Below are 18,186 nucleotides of genomic sequence, written 5' to 3' on the forward strand. Positions count from 1 at the left end.
CCACAATACCGTCCTCACACGTAAACGGCAGTGCCCCGGCACAGCCAGGCTGTAGACGGACGCGAGGATGGCTCCACCATGACTGGTGCCTGCTGGATGACGCAGATCCCTGGACTCCTGATCCGCATCCCCCGACCCGGCAGAGAGCGGGGTCCGCACAGTACCTAATCTGTTATATAATAATGATTTATACACTGATAAAAGAATAAAGAATTTATCTTATGGCTCCGCAGTGTGCGCTGTACACACACACCCGGTGCAGAAAGTATTCAGACCCCTTTACATTTTTCACTTTTTCTTTCATTGCAGCCATTTGGTTAATGAGAAAAAAATAATAAATTCTAAAAAGTTCAAGTCCACTCTGCACCCCATCTGGACTGAAAAAAACAGAAATGTAGAAATTTTTGCAAATTTATTAAAAAAGAAAAACTGAAATCTCACATGGTCATAAGTATTCAGACCCTTTGCTCAGACGCTCATATTTAAGTCACATGCTGTCCATTTCCTTGTGATCCTCCTTGAGATGGTTCTACTCCTTCATTGGAGTCCAGCTGTGTTTAATTAAACTGATAGGTGTGTGCCTTTCCAAATCAAGTCCTGTCTATATAAGACCTCACAGATCACAGTGCATGTCAGACCAAATGAGAATCATCAGCTCAAAGGAACTGCCCAAGGAGCTCAGAGACAGAATTGTGGCAAGACACAGATCTGGCCAAGGTTACAAAAGAATTTCTGCATTACTCAAGGTTCCCAAGAGCACAGTGGGACCACCAGAAGTCTTCCTAGACCTGGCCGTCCAGCCAAACTGAGCAATCGTGGGAGAAGAACCTTGGTGAGAGAGATAAAGAAGAACCCCAAGATCACTGTGGCTGAGCTCCAGAGATGCAGTAGGGAGATGGGAGAAAGTTCCACAAAGTCAACTATCACTGCAGCCCTCCACCAGTCGGGCCTTTATGGCAGAGTGGCCCTATGGAAGCCTCTCCTCAGTGCAAGACATATGAAAGCCCGCATAGAGTTTTTGACCAAACACATGAAGGACTCCCAGACTATGAGAAATAAGATTCTCAGGTCTGATGAGATGAAGATAGAACTTTTTGGTGATAATTCTAAGCGGTATGTGTGGAGATGGTATGTATGTACGGAGACCGGTCATCTGTATATAAACCACAGTAGGGCAGTGTAACTCCCTATATATTTGTGTCAGGTCTTTTGCCATGTTCTTTTCCAGCTGTAAATTTGGATGAGACACATCGTGTTACTTTCCTTCAAAATCAGAAGATGTCCAGCTCAGAGCTGCCAGCATCCAGTGGGACCAGCTCCACCCATATACTGTAAGCTTGTCCGGGACTCTGGTCTTCACGGGAGAATTATGGCCAAACACCTTCTACATGGAAACGACCAAGAAAGTCAACTCTGCATGAAAACGTAGGAACTGGGGGCAAAAAAATTGCAGCAGGTCTCTGTCCTGAGGGAGTACAATGGGAAAGATTTGGCTGTAACAGAAGGAAGACTGTTCCTGAAGGTCCATAGAGGGGCACAATAATGTGGATCTGCAGGAGCAATGACGCATTGTCACATGGATACCGCGACAGCGAAGGGCCAGAAGATCGTGGCGTCTGGTTACACAAACTCCTGCCCTGATTAGAACGGCTTCACCATCCTTGCTGTCATGGCAAGGGTTAATCAGTTTAGTTGATCTGGAGTTCTCCATCCTGAATTGTTTCAGCTGTCCAGTGTTAGCCTCTCCCCTCTGGTAGATATGTTGGAATTGCCAGTGATAGTTTTTCCACTTCCTGGTTTTGGAGTTGAAGGAGAAGTTCAGTGTTTGGAGTAGGCGGTTGGAGAGTTTTTCTGGAGATTTCTGCGTGCAGTTGGCTTGTGTTTTAACCTTATCCTCTCACATTTGGTTTCCCCTTCCTATACCTCCTCTATTTCCCACTCTGTTGTTTGTAAGTGTATTTGTATGATTGTAGTTTTCTTTTATCCCTGTCTTCCTTTGTCTGGTTAGTGTTTTCCAATACACTTTGGCCTCACACCTCCTTGGGTTGCGCAAGGAACAGACAAGACCCGCATCTCCACCATCCAGGGTCATCCAGGGGACAGGGATAGCCTAGGGTGCCCCTAGTTCTAGGGATCGAAATGGTGTCTACAGTCCATTGTCACTACGTGACATTATCACTGGCCCATACCTTTTTGGATCCACTATGGATCCTGTTGCTGCTCTGGTAGAGCAGCTACAATACCTCAGCTTGGAGGTGGTGCTCAGTTGCTTTGCAGCACCCATTGACTCCAGGCTTGGGGCCCGCGGCTCCCTGGCAACCCCTGGTGGAGCCCAAGATGGCTTTGCTGAATAGGTTCTCTGGGGGTTGGGATAAGTCTGTGGTTTTCAGAGAGGCCTGCAAACTTTATTTTGGATTACGTCTTCGGGTACCAAGGAGCAATGAGTGAGGATCGTAATCTCTCTTCTCAAGTTTGACCCTCAAGCCTGGGCATTTTCTCTCCCGTCTGATTCCCAGTCGCTTCAGATGGTCGAGGAATTTTTGTCTATGATGACCCCGACCGTGTCTCTCTGGCTGAGTCTAAACTACGTCCACTTTAGCAGGGAGACAGGCCAGTGGAGGGATATTGCACTGAGTTCCGTAGGTGGTCTACAGATAGGAGTAATAACCCCGTGCTCCGTAGTCATTTTTTGTCAGGGTCTTTATAAGAGGGTAAAGGATGCCTTTGTTCTGTATGAAACCCTGATTTCCGTGGAGGCAGCCATGTCTATCCGAGTGGACCGCCGTCTAGATGAGAGACATAGAGACACCTCAATTTTCAGGTGCAAGTGGAACATAGGGCTGAATCTACCAAGGAACCCATGCAGTTTAGTGGGGGGGACTCATTTTACCGGTCCTCTTGCAGTTTGTCGCAAAGAGGGAGTGTTTTTTTTCTCTGGTAAGAAGGGTTATTTTGTTGGTACCTGTCCATCCATATGTAACCGCAAACAGCTGCTGAAAAACTAAGGAGATTAACCTGAGTGTACATATTTCCTCTGTGGGTAGGTCACAATTCTATTTACTTCTGAGATCCATTTTGGCGAAAGTAAGCTTATTTGGGCCTTTTTGGACAGTGGGGCTGGGTTTAATCTGACGCCTGGTTCATTCAGGACCAGGGTCTCAATCCTCATAAATTGTCTGGACCTATACCCATAATCTCTATAGACTCTGCACCCTTGAGTTAGGAGTATTTTACTCAGGTCGTTCGAGAGATACGTCTGATTCTGAGTGTATTGCCACTAGCTGCAATCGATTATGTGCTGGAGAGCTTGCCCTCTCCTAAGGTTCTTGGGCTACCGTGGTTGACATTGGACAATCCCGTAGTGGACTGACAGACCCAGGAGGTGGTAAGGGGGAGTGAGTACTGTCAAAAGGCGCTGCTTGGGCAGCCATTTAATTAGGGTTGATACCCGGTCTATTCCGGAATACCTGTCTAATTTTGAGGATGTTCTCGGAACAGGGGTGTCAAGAACTTCTTCCTCATCGCTCCATATGATTGCGCCATTAATTTAACTTCTGGGACCAAATTGCCTAAGAGCAAGTTGTATAATGTTTCAGGCCCGGAGAGGCAAGCCATGAAGGACTATATCGCAAAAAGTCTGGCTAAGGGTCATATCAGACCTTCCTCATCTCCCGTTGCAGCAGGGTTTTTCTTTGTTAAGAAAAAAGATGGGGGTTACGCCCCTGCTTAGATTTCTGTGAACTTAATTAGATCACGGTCCGGGATCTATATACTCTACCTCCGAACCTCTTTAATCAGATCGTCGTGGCTAAGCGGTATTATAAACTGTACCTCAAGGCGGTATATAATCTCATCCATATTAAGGAGGAGGATGAGTGGAAGACTGCTTTTAATACACCAGAGGGACACTACACAAACCTTTATTATGCCATTTGGGTTGACTAATGCTCTTGCCATTTTTCAGCATTTTGTAAATGACATTTTTGTCATCTGGCAGGTAGATTTGTGGTAGTCTTATCTGGAAGACATATTGATTTATTCGCTGGACCTCAATTCACATCAGGTACATGTCAGACAGATGTGACATGAATGTCTGTGAATGAATTCTATCACCACATGTCACACAATTTCCCAGTTGGTGCAGTAGATTGGGGGTCTTCTTACAGACTCCGCATTCATGATCTGCAGGTTTTTGAGTCTGTGTATCTGAATAATTAATTGTACTGGGGGTGTTCACAATAATAGCAGGAGGTCAATCAGTGTGGTCAGTCATTCTGTGAAGAAACAGGTGTGAATCCGGTGGCCTTTATATAAGGATGAAGCCAGCACATGTTGTACATGCATTTCTCCTTGAAAGCCTGAGAAATATGGGGTGTTCCCGACATTGTTCTGAAGAACAGATTACTTTGGAGAGGGTAAAACTTATAATCAATCAACTTTTTAAAGAAGTGCAGACAATGATCGACTGTTCAGCTAAAATGATCTCCAATGCTTTATAATGGAAAGCAAAACCAGAGAGACGTGGAAGAAATTGGAAGACTACCATTCAAATGGATGGAAGAATAGTCAGAATGGCAAAGGCTCAGCCAATGATCGGCTCCAGGAGGATCAAAGACAGTCTCCAGTTACCTGTGAAGACTGTGCCAGTCAGAAGACGCCAGTGTGAAGCTAATCTCTGAGCAAGAAGTCTCCACAAAGTCCCACGGTTAAAAAAAAAGACCTGTACTGAAGCGGATACAATTTGCCAAAGAACACATCAACTGGCCTAAAGAGAAACGGAAAAACAATTTGTGGACTGATAAAACACTGTGAGGGCAGTGAAGCATCATGATATTGGCATGTTTCTCTTACTATGGTGCTGGACCTGTTTACCGCATACCAGGAATCATGGACCAGTTTGCATATATTAAAATATTTGAAGAGGTCATGTTGCCTTACGCTGAAGAGGATATGCCCTTGAAATGAGTGTTTCAACAAGACAACGACCCTAAACACACCAGTAAATGAGCAAAATCTTGGTTCCAGTCCAACAAAATTGAGGTTATGGAGTGGCCAGTCCAATCCCCGGACCTTAATCCGATAGGACACTTGTGGGGTGACATCAAAAATGCCGTTTCTGAGGCAAAGCCAACAATTTCCAAGAAATTGTGGGATGTATTGAAAGCATCCTGGGCTGGAATAACAGCTGACAGGGGCCAGAAGTTGGTTGACTCTATGCAACATAGATGTGAAGCAGTTCTAAAAAAAACTGTGGGTAACAACTAAATATCAGGCTAGTGATTCACAGGAATGCGAATTCCTCAAAAATAAGAAGAGACATATTGTGAGTTTGTAAAGACAAATGCAGACACTGCTATTTTATAGAACAGAACAATCTTCATTTCTGTTATTTTCTGTAAAGTAGTTAAAAAATATCTTCATTTCTCCTCATGTTGTGAATTAGAAAACAGCGAGCGAAGTTCCCAATGCCGGAAATAACAACTAGGAGAAAGACTGTGTGGAGTGTTTGCACTCCATATTACACACGCTTTGTGGTATCCTGCGTTCCATCTACAGGAAACTGTGTCACGAGAGGGCGATTCTTACGTTCCGCCTGACTGCAGTAACTGAAGTGACGCCATGCTATGATGTGTGTGTTCCATGATCTGGGATCTGTCATCCAGTGGCCAGAAATGGCGTCAGACACCGGCTTCACTGAGGGTGGGCACATTTGGATATAAATTGGCACTGAATAGAGTGCTCTGATTATTATTATTTATTGTTATAGCGCCATTTATTCCATGGCACTTTACATGTGATTGTTTATGTATGTATACCCCTATTACAATAATCTTGAACAAAACGTGACGGCAACTGGTACAGGAGGAGCGAGGACCCTGCCCGCGAGGGCTCACAGTCTACAGGGGATGGGTGAGGATACAGTAGGTGAGGGTAGAGCTGGTCGTGCAGCGGTATGGTGGAGCGAGGACCCTGCCCGCGAGGGCTCACAGTCTACAAGGGATGGGTGAGGATACAGTAGGTGAGGGCAGAGCTGGTCGTGCAGCAGTATGGTGGAGCGGTGGTTACTGCAGGTTGTAGGCTTGTCGGAAGAGGTGGGTCTTCAGGTTCCTTTTGAAGGTTTCCACGGTAGGCGAGAGTCTGATATGTTGGGGTAGAGAGTTCCAGAGTAGGGGGGAAGCACGGGAGAAATCTTGTATACGATTGTGGGAGGAGGAGATAAGAGGGGAGTAGAGCAGGAGATCTTGTGAGGATCGGAGGTTGCGTGCAGGTATGTACCGGGAGACTAAGTAAGAGATATATGGAGGAGACAGGTTGTGGATGGCTTTGTATGCCAGGGTTAGGGTTTCGAACTGGAGTCTCTGGGCAACGGAGAGCCAGTGAAGGGATTGACAGAGGGGAGAGGCCGGGGAATAGCGGGGGGACAGGTGGATTAGTCGGGCAGCAGAGTTTAGGATAGATTGGAGGGGTGCGAGAGTGTTAGAGGGGAGGCCACAGGACAGGAGGTTGCAGTAGTCGAGGCGGGAGATGATGAGGGCGTGCACTGGTGTTTTTGCAGATTCATGGTTGAGGAATGTGCGGTTCCGGGAGATGTTTTTGAGTTGGAGTCGGCAGGAAGTGGAAAGGGCTTGGATATGTGGTTTGAAGGAGAGTTCAGTGTCCAGGGTTACCCCGAGGCAGCGAGCTTGAGGGACTGGGGAGAGTGGGCAGCCATTGACGTTGATAGATAGGTCAGATGGGGGAGTTGTGTGAGATGGGGGAAAGATGATGAATTCTGTTTTGTCCATGTTAAGTTTTAGAAATCTAGCAGAGAAGAAGGATGAGATGGTGGACAGACATTGTGGGATCCTGGTTAGTAGGGAGGAGATATCGGGTCCAGAGAGGTAGATCTGTGTCTATCTCTGATAGACCATTATTTCTCATACGGGTACTGACATGACTTGTCGGACCCAACCTTCTAGCTTCCTGCCACTGCAGGAGCCTTATCTCTATTTTGTACCCCTATAATCTTTAAACTCCCCTGATGATCTCTCCACATGGAGCGGGTAATTAACCCCTTTACCCCCAGGGTGGTTTGCACATTAATGACCAGAGCAATTTTGACAATTCTGACCACTGTCACTTTATGAGTTAATAACTCTGGAACTCTTCAATGGATCCCCCTGATTCTGAGATTGTTTTTTCGTGACATATTGTACTTCATGATAATGCTAAAATTTCTTCGATATCACTTGCGTTTATTTCTGAAAAAAATCAGAAATTTGGTGAAAATTTTGCAATTTTCAAACTTTTAATTTTCTTGCCCTTAAATCAGAGCGATACGTCACACAATATAGTTAATAAATAACATTTCCCACATGTCTACTTTACATCAGAACAATTTTGGAACCAAAATTTCTTTTTGTTAGGAAGTTATAAGGGTTAAAAGTCGACAAGCGATTTCTCATTTTTCCGATAAAAAAAAATGATTTTGTAAACTTTAGGGACCACATCACATTTGAAGTCACTTTGAGGGGTCTTTATGACAGAAAATACCCAAAAGTGACACTATTCTAAAAACTGCACCCCTCAAGGTGCTCAAAACCACATTCAAGAACTTTATTAACCCTTCAGGTGCTTCACAGGAATTAAATGTTCATTTTTTCCTTTCACATTCATTTAACTTTTTTCACTAAAATGTTACTTTAGAAACAGTTTTTTTTATTTTCACAAAGGTAATACGAGAAATTGGACCCCAAATTGTTGTGCAATTTCTCCTGAGTACGCTGATACCCCATTTGTGGGGGAAAACCATTGTTTGGGCGCACGGAAGGGAAGGAGCGCCATTTGACATTTTGAATGCAAAATTTGCTGAAATCATTAGCGGACACCATGTTGTGTTTAGGCACATCAGGGGCTCTCCAAACAGTGGAAACCCCCCACAAGTGACACCATTTTGGAAACTAGACCCCTTAAGGAACTTATCTAGATGTGTGCTGAGCACTTTGAACCCCCAAATGTTTCACAAAAGTTTATAATGTACAGCCATGAAAAACAAACAAACACTTTTTTTCCACAAAAATTATCTTTTAGCCCCATTTTTTTTTATTTTCACAAGGGTAACAGGAGAAATTGGACACAAAATGTGTTGTGCAATTTCTCCTGAGCATACGGATATTCCATATATGGGAGAAAACTACTGTTTGGGCGCACGGCAGGGCTCGGAAGGGAAGGAGTGACATTTTGAAATGCAGACTTTGATGGAATGGTCTGCGGATGTCATGTCGCGTTTGCAGGGCCCCTGAGGTGCCTAAACAGTGGAAATGCCCAACAAGCGCCCACTTTTTGGAACTGATCTACTGATTCCTGGTATGTGAATTTTATAATGTAGTGTCATATGTCAGTTTTGTAGTGTTTATCGGGTTGTCATATGTCAGTTGTGTAAGTCAGAAATGAATTTAATAGTCCGTGGATGTGTGGTACAGTCTGAAGCAGTCTTTCATACACAGGCCAGGTTTGTCAGGGAAGGTGTCACATTGGTAAATGGTGTCCTTGCGTATCCCCCTTCGGTAACACACTCATCGCCTCTTTTGTGACTTACCTTTTTTTTCCCTCTTTGAGGGACCTCCTCCAGGAAATGTTGGCCTGGTACGATTCAAGGTCCTTCAGTTCCAGAAGTACTGGGTCCCGCTCCGTCACCACTGCCAAATATCAGGGCCTTGATCACTACCTCCTGAAACTGAAGATGCGACGTAGAAGTCTGGTCTGCACATCGTGATATCAGGAAAGCGTTGGCCGTGCACATAGTACAGATAGCAATGCACATCTTTTTTTTACCACACCTTCGCCTTTCTCACGGCACTGTACGGCTGGAGGACTCGTTCAGACAGACCCCCCCCCCCACCATGTTTTTGTTGTACTGCAGTACACAGTCTGGTTTGGTGACTTGTGTAGAGGAGCCTCGTACAGTGCTGGGAATGCTGCCATCACCATGTATGGTGGTCAAGAACAGGACATCTCTCTTGCACTTGCCCACCAGCATGTTGTCGCTACATTGGGCTCCGCTTTCACCCTTCTGAGCATCTGCCCAATTAGCGTCTTCTGGAGGCCTCTCTGATTTTTGTGGACAGTACCGCAGGCGTCGGTACCTCGCACAGAGAGGGACTTGAAGAGTGGGATGCTGGTATAAAAGTTGTCCACATAGAGGTGATAACCTTTATCCAGCAGTGGGTGCACCAAATCCCACAAAATTTTCCCACTCACTCCAAGGACAAGGGGGCATTCAGGGAGTCCTTCCCTTCATAAACCCTACACCAGTGGGTGTACCCTGAGCTACCCACACAGTTTATACAGCTTAATTCCATACCTAACCCTCTTACTGGGCAGGTACTGTCGGAATTTGAGCCTCCCTTTGAAATGGATTAGGGACTAATCCACACAGATGTCCCTTTGGGGCACGTACAATTCAGCAAACTTGTTAAAGTGCTCTATGACCGGCCGAACTTTGAAAAGACTGTGAAAGTTGAGGTTATCTCATGGAGGACACCTTGCATTATCGTTGTAATTCAAGAACTTGTGAGTGGCCCCAAAACGTGTCCGGGTCATGACCATTCGGAACAGTGGAGTATTATACAAAACGTCAACACTCCAATATTGCCGAACTTCTGGCTTCTTCAGGATCCCCATATGAAGGACCAGGCCCCAAAACTTCAGAATTTCTACTGCGTCTACAGGAGACCAGAAAACGATGAGCGGTTTTGTGCCAAAAATTGTTGAACGTACAAATTAGTTTGGCCCACCATGAGGTTTACGAAGTCCTCAGAGAAAAAAACTTTGAAAAAGTCTCTTCTGTGAGGCCGGTGGTGTCAATCTCGTTTCCTGATTCCGCCACAAAATCACGAATCAGTGGCTCATAATTTTCGGGGGGGGGGCGAGGCAAAAGGGGGTCAGTAATGGGGGGCGCTGGTTCATCCTCTGTCCTGGGGCGTATTCGTGACTGTTCAGCAGCACCTGAGGAGGACAAGGAGGGGAAGTTAGAAAAATAAAGGTGGGATCTTCCCCCTCACTCTGTGTTGGAGGCAAGGAAAGCGTATGCCTCCTCCACTGAATAGCGGGCTTGGGACAAGCAGGATGACATCTTTTTTTATGTATGTAGTGTTTGTGTCAGTACTTTATTCAGTTATGTGTGTCAGTGTGCTTGGTGTTTTTTTTTCTGAAAGGGATAAAAAAACAACAACCAGAGGTGGTGCAAACAGCGAGCGCGAGTGCGGACCAGTGATCAGTGTCACTGATCAACGATCGGCGGCTGCTGAATGTGCGCACGAAAAAAAAACTGCCAAAAATCCAGCGATTAAGTACTGATCAGGAGGGGTGGGGAGGGAGGAAAGGGGAGAGGGGGATTGGGGTGGATGAGGAGGGATCAAAAAATCTACTTACAGTTGTCTTCTTTTTTCTGTAGCAGCAGGAGCGGCGATTGTGGTGTCACAGGCTTCTGTGGCACCACAAGGCCCAGCACGGTGCACGATCAGACAGTGTGACCGCCCTGTACAAAAAAAAAAGCCAGTGAAAAAAAGTGTAAAACAGCGAGCACAAGTGCTGATCAGTGATTTGCATCACCGATCAACGCTCGACGGCTACTGGATGTGCGCACAGAGGTGGTGCAAAGTAGGGGTGGAGAAAAATGGACAGGTATAAAAAAAAGTCCTGGAAAACAGCGAGCACGGACGTTGATCAGTGATTTGCGTAAAAAAACGCATAAAAAAACTGCCAAAAATTGAGCGGTCAAGTACTGATCAGTGCTTGGTGCCAAAAAGGAGGGGTGGTGAGGGGGGTAAAAAGAGGGGGATGGGGTGGAAGAGGAGGGATCACAAAATCTACTTACAGTTGTCTTGTCTTCTTTCTTCAGCAGTAGGAGGAGCGATTGTGGTGTCACAGGCTTCTGTGGCACCATAAGGCCCAGCTTAGCACAGATCGGACAGCGTGGCCACCCTGTACGAATCCTCAGCTGCAATGACGACGTGCAGGGCGGTCAAAGGGCGGTTATGCTCTGTGATTGGTGCAATCGATGTCATCATCGATTGCACCAATCAGAGCGGTCTCAGACGATACCTGGTGTTGCCAGGCACCAGCCTATGACTGGAGTTCTTGCAGCACCGATCCTAGGTTGGACATCAGTGTTTCAGGCAATCTGATTGGCTGTTCAATTCTGAACAGCCAATCGCAGCATGTCTCAGTGTTTCAGGCAATCACAGCGATTGTAGTTGCAGGGGGGCGGTACTGGATTGAGAACGTCCTGAGGACTTAAAAGCTTTATAAATGTTTTTAGGGTTCGACAATTAGGACTGTAAATTCATCAAGAACTTTTTGGTAGTGGCCAAACCACTGATCGATATGACCAGGAAAGGGATGGACTTTTCTAAATGGTGGCGACATTTTCTAGAGGGGGCAGTTCATCCGGCCATGGTCATCACCGATCATAACAATCTTTTGTATTTGGAATCTGCAAAACCTCTGACACCTAGACGGGCAAAATGGTTATTGTTTTTTTACCAGATTCAACTTTTTTGTGACTTGTAGGCTGGGGGATAAGAACATTAAGGAACTTGTTTTCCCGGTAATCAAGAGTCTTTTCCTATATTACAAAAAGGGGTAATTATTGCTGCTATATGTTCTGATCTGGAGAAGGAGGTCGTAGAGGCTAAGGGGGACGCCCCTGCTGCCTGTCCTTCAGGTAAACTTTGTCCCTGTGATCCTCTTCATAAAATTTTTGAGTAAACATCATGATTTGGACATCCTGGTAGTAAAGCCGCCACGGATCTTCTTACTCATCATTTTTGGTGGTCTGGGGTGCGTCAGGATGTTCGGGAGTATGTAGCTGCCTGCAGTACTTGTGTTCATTCTAAGACCCCACATACTTGTCCATCTGGGGCTCTTCAACCTTTGACGGTTCCCTGTAGACCATGGACTCATTTATCTGTAGATTTTATCACTGATCTACCCGTATCGGCAGGTGACACAGTAATATTGGTGGTGGTAGATAGATTCCTGCTTTACAGAATGACAAGACTTTGGCACAAATTTTTATTAAACAAATTGTGAAATTAATGGGATTCAATCTGATTTTATTTTTGGAAATAAATTTAATCCCCCGGTCATAAATAATAAGTGTTTTGTGCTCATTTGGGGATCCATCTGTGTCATAGAGATATTAAGGAAATATTAACAATTTCTCCTTGAAGCCCCTCTTACCCCTCCCCTACAGTATTTATCACAAGAGAAGAGCTGACAATCTAAAGAGCGATCTCTCTGCAAATTATCACCAACAGCAGAAGTAGCTTAAACAAATGCTGGCACAAGAGCCAATCAAAATGCGAGTGTATTTCCCCCTGGCAGAGGCAGGGGATAATTAGACACAGACCCACGACAATTTACATCTAGCTGTTGAGGCTTGATTCCCAGGACGCCAGTCTGGACGGCACCAATACGAAATATGCAATATCTCAAGTGCCATAATTCTCATGATAATGGGACTCATATTTTTAGTGGCAGGGTCAGCCGGGGAATTGTGGATATTTTCCTGTCGGTGTAAGCCCCTCCGGGGAGCTGTGGCGCAAAAGTACCAGAATAACGGATCACAACTATGCCATGTGTAGTCTCTACGGAAAGGTAAATTCATAATAAAAAAAAGGCATTACTTCTGGCTTCTGTGATCAACCAGTGAGGAGTTATCAAAGAAGTTAGAGTTTTTAATAAAAACATGAAGGGTGGAGCCCAGCTCACATGATGTCAGCGCAAGGGGCGTGTGGGCAGGTCCCCTCTTCGGCATAAAAGATCCAACTGAAGATTGATCCACATTCATTGCCAGAGGGGTATAGAGACTATAAGCCACGGATCCTGTTCGATAACAGTCAAATGAATAAGTGGGGCGCCCCCCCTCCAGATAAACGGAATCGACTCTGCGATCTGTCTAGTACGTAAGTCTTCTTAAACAAAATACATAGGATTAAACTGTATATTCTGTATTGTAATGTCTCCTTTGTAAAATCTTGTATATTTTTATAACACTTCCTCCCTTTTGGATTAAATATAAAATTTAATAGTTCTGTTTCTTTTGCTCTGTAATCGTTCCTTCCCCAAAGCCATATACGCTACCAAAACGCAGGGGTCCGGCCAGGCCTGTATTATATTTCAAACTCGGCCGGTGGTGGCAGCGAATAATAATTGGGCGATCGTGAAGCTGACAGTGACCGTACGGGGGCATATAGACATACTACTTGCGTGGGAATCCGGAGGTGTGACGCCATACGCTCACTGGTCGCTTGCCGATACCTATGTAGAGAGTAGTCAGGATTGTGTGCTCGTGAATCCCTGACAAAATCCTGACAGTGATGGCAGCGGTGAGATATTGTGCGATCTCCCCGGTGTCGTCCCTGTAGAACCCTGACAAATTGGTGGCAGCGGTGGGATATTACAGAACATCAGTGGCTGGATTGAGCAATCATTCCTGTCACTGAAAACTTGCACAGTTCTTGCGAGAATTCTGTGCAGAGTTTTAAGAAATCAGACTGTGTGTTTATATTTTTTATCTGGGACATTACTGTACGTGTAGCAGTTGCACCCCTTCCCTTCTCTTGGTTTTTCTGTCCTCTATCTTTCATTTGGCAATGATGGCTACACGTGAAGAGCCCTGGTATACCCAGCAGTCGAAGCCCACTCTCACTGCCCTCTGTGAGCTGAGGCAGATTGCAACAGTTCAGCAATCATTTGGGCCTTGTTTTTGCCCGTGGAGTCAATCTGCTGCAGAGCCCGTCCGACAGCAGAGCCCTGATGATGGGGCGGCCAGCCAAGGCCCGGATGGCGCTGTTGCAGGGGTCCCACCTGTGATTGCCAGCTATTCCCGCAGCCAGGGTAGTGTGGACCCCCACCTGCAGATGGCCTTGGAGCAGCTCGCTGCAGACGACCGGGACGGACGACTGCAGCTGATCCTGAAATTCCAGGAGCGAGCAGAGCAACAAGCCCAAGCTGACCAAGAGGAGCGACAGGCCCAGGCTGAGGCTGCTGAGCGACAGGCTCAAGCTGACCGAGAGGAGCAACAGGCTGAGGCTGCTGAGCGACAGGCCCAAGGTGACCGAGAGGAGTAACAGGCCCAGGCTGAGGCTGCTGAGTAACAGGCCCAGGCTGACCGGGAAGCTGCTCAGCGAAAGTGGCAAGATGAGCAGCGGTACCAGCTGAAGTTAGCCTGAATCCAGTTGCCAAGATTCACCCCATCGAGCAGTGAGTCCAGCAACATCAACAGCTTTAAACCCCGTCCTGAGCATTTTCCTGTAATGGAAAAGGATGAGGACTTGAACTTATTTCTGCGACAGTTTGAAAAAGCCTGCAGACAGTACCAGCTGCCTGTGAACCAGTGGGCCAGGTACTTAACTCCAGGCCTCAGAGGAAAAGCTCTGGAGGTGTTTGCTTCTCTCCCTCGAGAACAAGATGGAGACTATGAGGCCGTCAAGCAGGCCCTGATAAAAAAAGTACCAGCTGACTCTGGAGGTTTACCGGGAAAAGTTATTAGCCCTCCAACGTGGACCACATGACAGCTACAGTGACGTGGTGGATGGGCTCAGAACCAACTTTGAGCAGTGGGTCCTAAGACTGTCAGTCACCACCTTTTGAGGACCTGAAGGATCTGATGGTGAAGGACCAGTTTCTTCGTCTTTGCCCAGTGGAAGTGCAACAGTTTGTGCTTGACTGGGAACCAAAGGAAGCTACCAAAGCAGCCCAGATTGCAGACGCCTATGAGGCCAACCGCACACCAGAAGTGCGGAAGTCCTCCGCTGCCAGCTGGAAAGGGGGTATGCTGACAGCCACCCCCAGTGTTTCAGCCAGCTGGCCCTCAGTGGGTCCTGCCTCATCTTCCAGCACTCGGCCTGCATTTGACTCCCATAAGTGCTATACTTGTGACCAAACGGTTCACATCAGCCTTGTCTGCTCGGAGAAGCAGAAAATGGACCCCACACCTGAGGCCCCAGGGCCTACTGCAGCCACTCTTTTTGTGGGTGGGACGGGTAGCCGGGTCCTTGAGAACTTACAACCGGTCACGGTGGGCAACACCGTCACTGTTGGCCTTAAGGACACTGGCGCAGAACGTACCCTCCTCCGCCCTGAGTTCGTGTTACCATAAGAACTCATTCCTGGGAAGACCCTGACTGTCACCGGGTTTGGGGGTGTTCGCTGTCCCATACCGATGGCCCGAGTCTTCCTAGACTGGGGTGCGGGGAGGGGGTTAAGGGAAGTGGGGGTGTCAGAGAATCTCCCCACTAATGTGCTATTGGGAACTGATCTGAAATGGTTGGTCGCCCGATACATTATTGACAACCCTCCCTTATCTGATATGTCATGTAATGCCACTGTTAATGTCGATGTAATACATAATGAACATGTGTGTTGTGGAAAAGGGGAACTCAGCCACCTCACCCCGCGGGGTGATGCTGCTGAGGATCCCCTAAAACGAGCAGCATAAGTGCTAGAGGTAAAGGGAGCAGGCACGGACACCAGGAACGCTGGTCGTCCCGTGCAGGTGACCAGGGTCATGCCAGATAGTGACATGGTCAGTGGTAGCTGCCCCATGACTACCACGGGTCCAGAGGTGATGAGAAAGATTGGGGAGAAACACGGGGATCATAGGGAAAGTGGTCCCGTGCCGCCGACCAGTGTCACGACGAACTGTGACATGGCCGGTCTTAGCTCCCCCATAGTGAGCATAGCTCCCAAGGTAATAATGACAGGTGAAAAGGTAGGCCCCACAACCGGGCAAGGTAAAAAGCTGTGTCCCCCTGTCAGGAGTATGGGAGGAAGGTACCCATAGCCTGTCAGAAGTGTGGGGAAAATGTATCCCAAACCAGTCAGGGGGATCGGAAAGCTGGATACCCAGTCGGTAAGAGTGGTGGGCGAGTTGGGTGCATGGCTTGTCAGATCAGCAGGAATGGTGGGCCAGGAGGTGGGCTTAAGGGGCGATCTGTAAATCAGCCCCTACGCTACATCAAAGAGGGGGAGATGTCATGGAGATATTAAGGAAATATTGACAATTTCTCCCTGAAGGCCCTCTCACCCCTCCCCTATAGTAAAAGAGAAGAGCTGACGATCTAAAGAGCGATCTCTCTGCAAATTATCACTCACAGCAGAAGTAGCTTAAACAAATGCTGGCACAAGAGAAGTGCTACCAACCCAATTAAAATGCTAGTGTATTTCCCTCTGGCAGAAGCAAGGGATAATTAGACAGACCCGCGACAATTTACATCTAGCTGTTAAGGCTTGATTCCCAGGGCGTTAAAGGGAAGTTTACCGAAGTCCCAGTCTGGCCGGCACCAATACGAAATATGCAATATCTCAAGTTCCATAATTCTGCTAATAATGTGACCCATATTTTTAGTGGCAGGGTCAGCCGGGGAACAGTGTGGATGTTTTCTCGTCGCTGTAAGCCCCTGCGGGGAGCTGTGGCGCAAAAGTACCCGAATAATGGATCGCAACTATGCCATGTTTAGTCTCTACGGAAAGGTAAATTCATAATAAAAAATATGGTATCATTTCGGACTTCTGCGATCAACCAGTGATGAGATATTAAAGAAGTTAGAGTTTTTAATAAAAACATGAAGGGTTGAGCCCAGCCCACATGATGTCAGCACAAGGGGCGTGTGGGTAGGTCCCCTCTTCAGCATAAAAGATCCAACTGAAGATTGATCCATATTCATTGCCAGGGAGGTATAGAGACTATAAGCAACGGATCCTTTTCGATAACAGTCAAATCAATAAGTGGGACGCCCCCCCTCCAGCTAAACGGAATCGACTCTGCGATCTGTCTAGTACGTAAGTCTTCTTTAATCCTGTTTATTTTGTGTAACTGTATATTCTGTATTATAATGTCCCCTTTTGTAAAATCTTGTATATTTTTCAGAACACTTCCTCCCTTTTGGATTAAATATAAAATTTAATAGTCTTGTTTCTTTTGCTCTGCAATTGTTCCCTCCCCCGAAGCCATATACGCTACCAGAATGCAGGCGTCCGGCCAGGCCTGTATTATATTTCAAACTCGGCCGGTGGTGGCAGCGAAAAATAATAATTGGATTATCGTGAAGCTGACAGTGACCGTACGGGGACATACAGTATACACATATTCCATGCGTGGGAATCTGGAGGTGTGACGCCATACGCTCACTAGTCGCTTGCCGATACCTACATAGTGAGTAGTCAGGATCGTGTGCTCACGAATCCCTGATGAAATCCTGACAGAGTGCCGGCAGCGGTGAGATATTGTGTATCGTCCTTGTGGAACCCTGACAATCTGTCATTTTCTTCAGCCTTTTATCCACAGTCTAATGGGCAAATTGAACGAGTGGACCAGAATCTTGACACATATCTCAGGTGCTTTGTGTCCGAAAATCAGGAGCATTGGGTTTCATATTTACCTCTAGCTCCTTCAATAGGAATTGTTCTTCGAGTACCTGAGGAGGAATGGTTCTCTTTGTCTATTATAACAGTGTGGCAAGGTGTTCTTAATAATTTGAGGAGGAAGGGGTACAAATATAGAGTATGGCTGATCGGAAATGCTTGGTGGGTCCAGACGTGTGTGTTGCTGATTTGGTGTCCTTGAAGAATATTAAGTTGAAAATTCTTTCTTGGAAATTGGGACCCAGGTTCGTTGGCCCGTATAAGATAGTTGCCGTCGTTTATCCTGTAACAGTCCGCTTTGCTTTGTCACCCACTTTTAAGATTCATAATATGTTTCATCGATCACTTCTCAAAAAATATATTGCTTCCTCTGAACCTTCTCCACCACCACCTTCCCCAGTTATTATTGATGGGAATCTGGAATTCCAGATAGTGAAGATTATCGATTCCCGCTTTCTACGCTTGTCTCTTCAATATTTGGTTAATTGGAAGGGTTACGGTCCAGAGGAAAGAATGTGGGTACCAGGATCTGATGTTCAAACGATCAGGTTGATCCGGTATTTTCACACCTCACAACCAAATAAACCTGGTCCTGAGGTTCCAGAGGGAGGCACTGTCATGGGGATACCGCGACAGAGAGGGTCCAGAAGATCGCGGCATCTGATTACACAAAATCCTGCACTGACTAGAACTGCTTCACCATCCTATCAAACAGTGCAGGTTTTCCTCGCTCTGTCATTGCAAGGGTTAAACAATTCAGCTGATCTCCTGGAG

Source organism: Phyllobates terribilis, unplaced genomic scaffold (genome assembly GCF_046119375.1).
Source record: "Phyllobates terribilis strain yellow unplaced genomic scaffold, ASM4611937v1 Scaffold_1__5_contigs__length_1240528914, whole genome shotgun sequence".
In the NCBI taxonomy this organism is placed as follows: Eukaryota; Metazoa; Chordata; class Amphibia; order Anura; family Dendrobatidae; genus Phyllobates; species Phyllobates terribilis.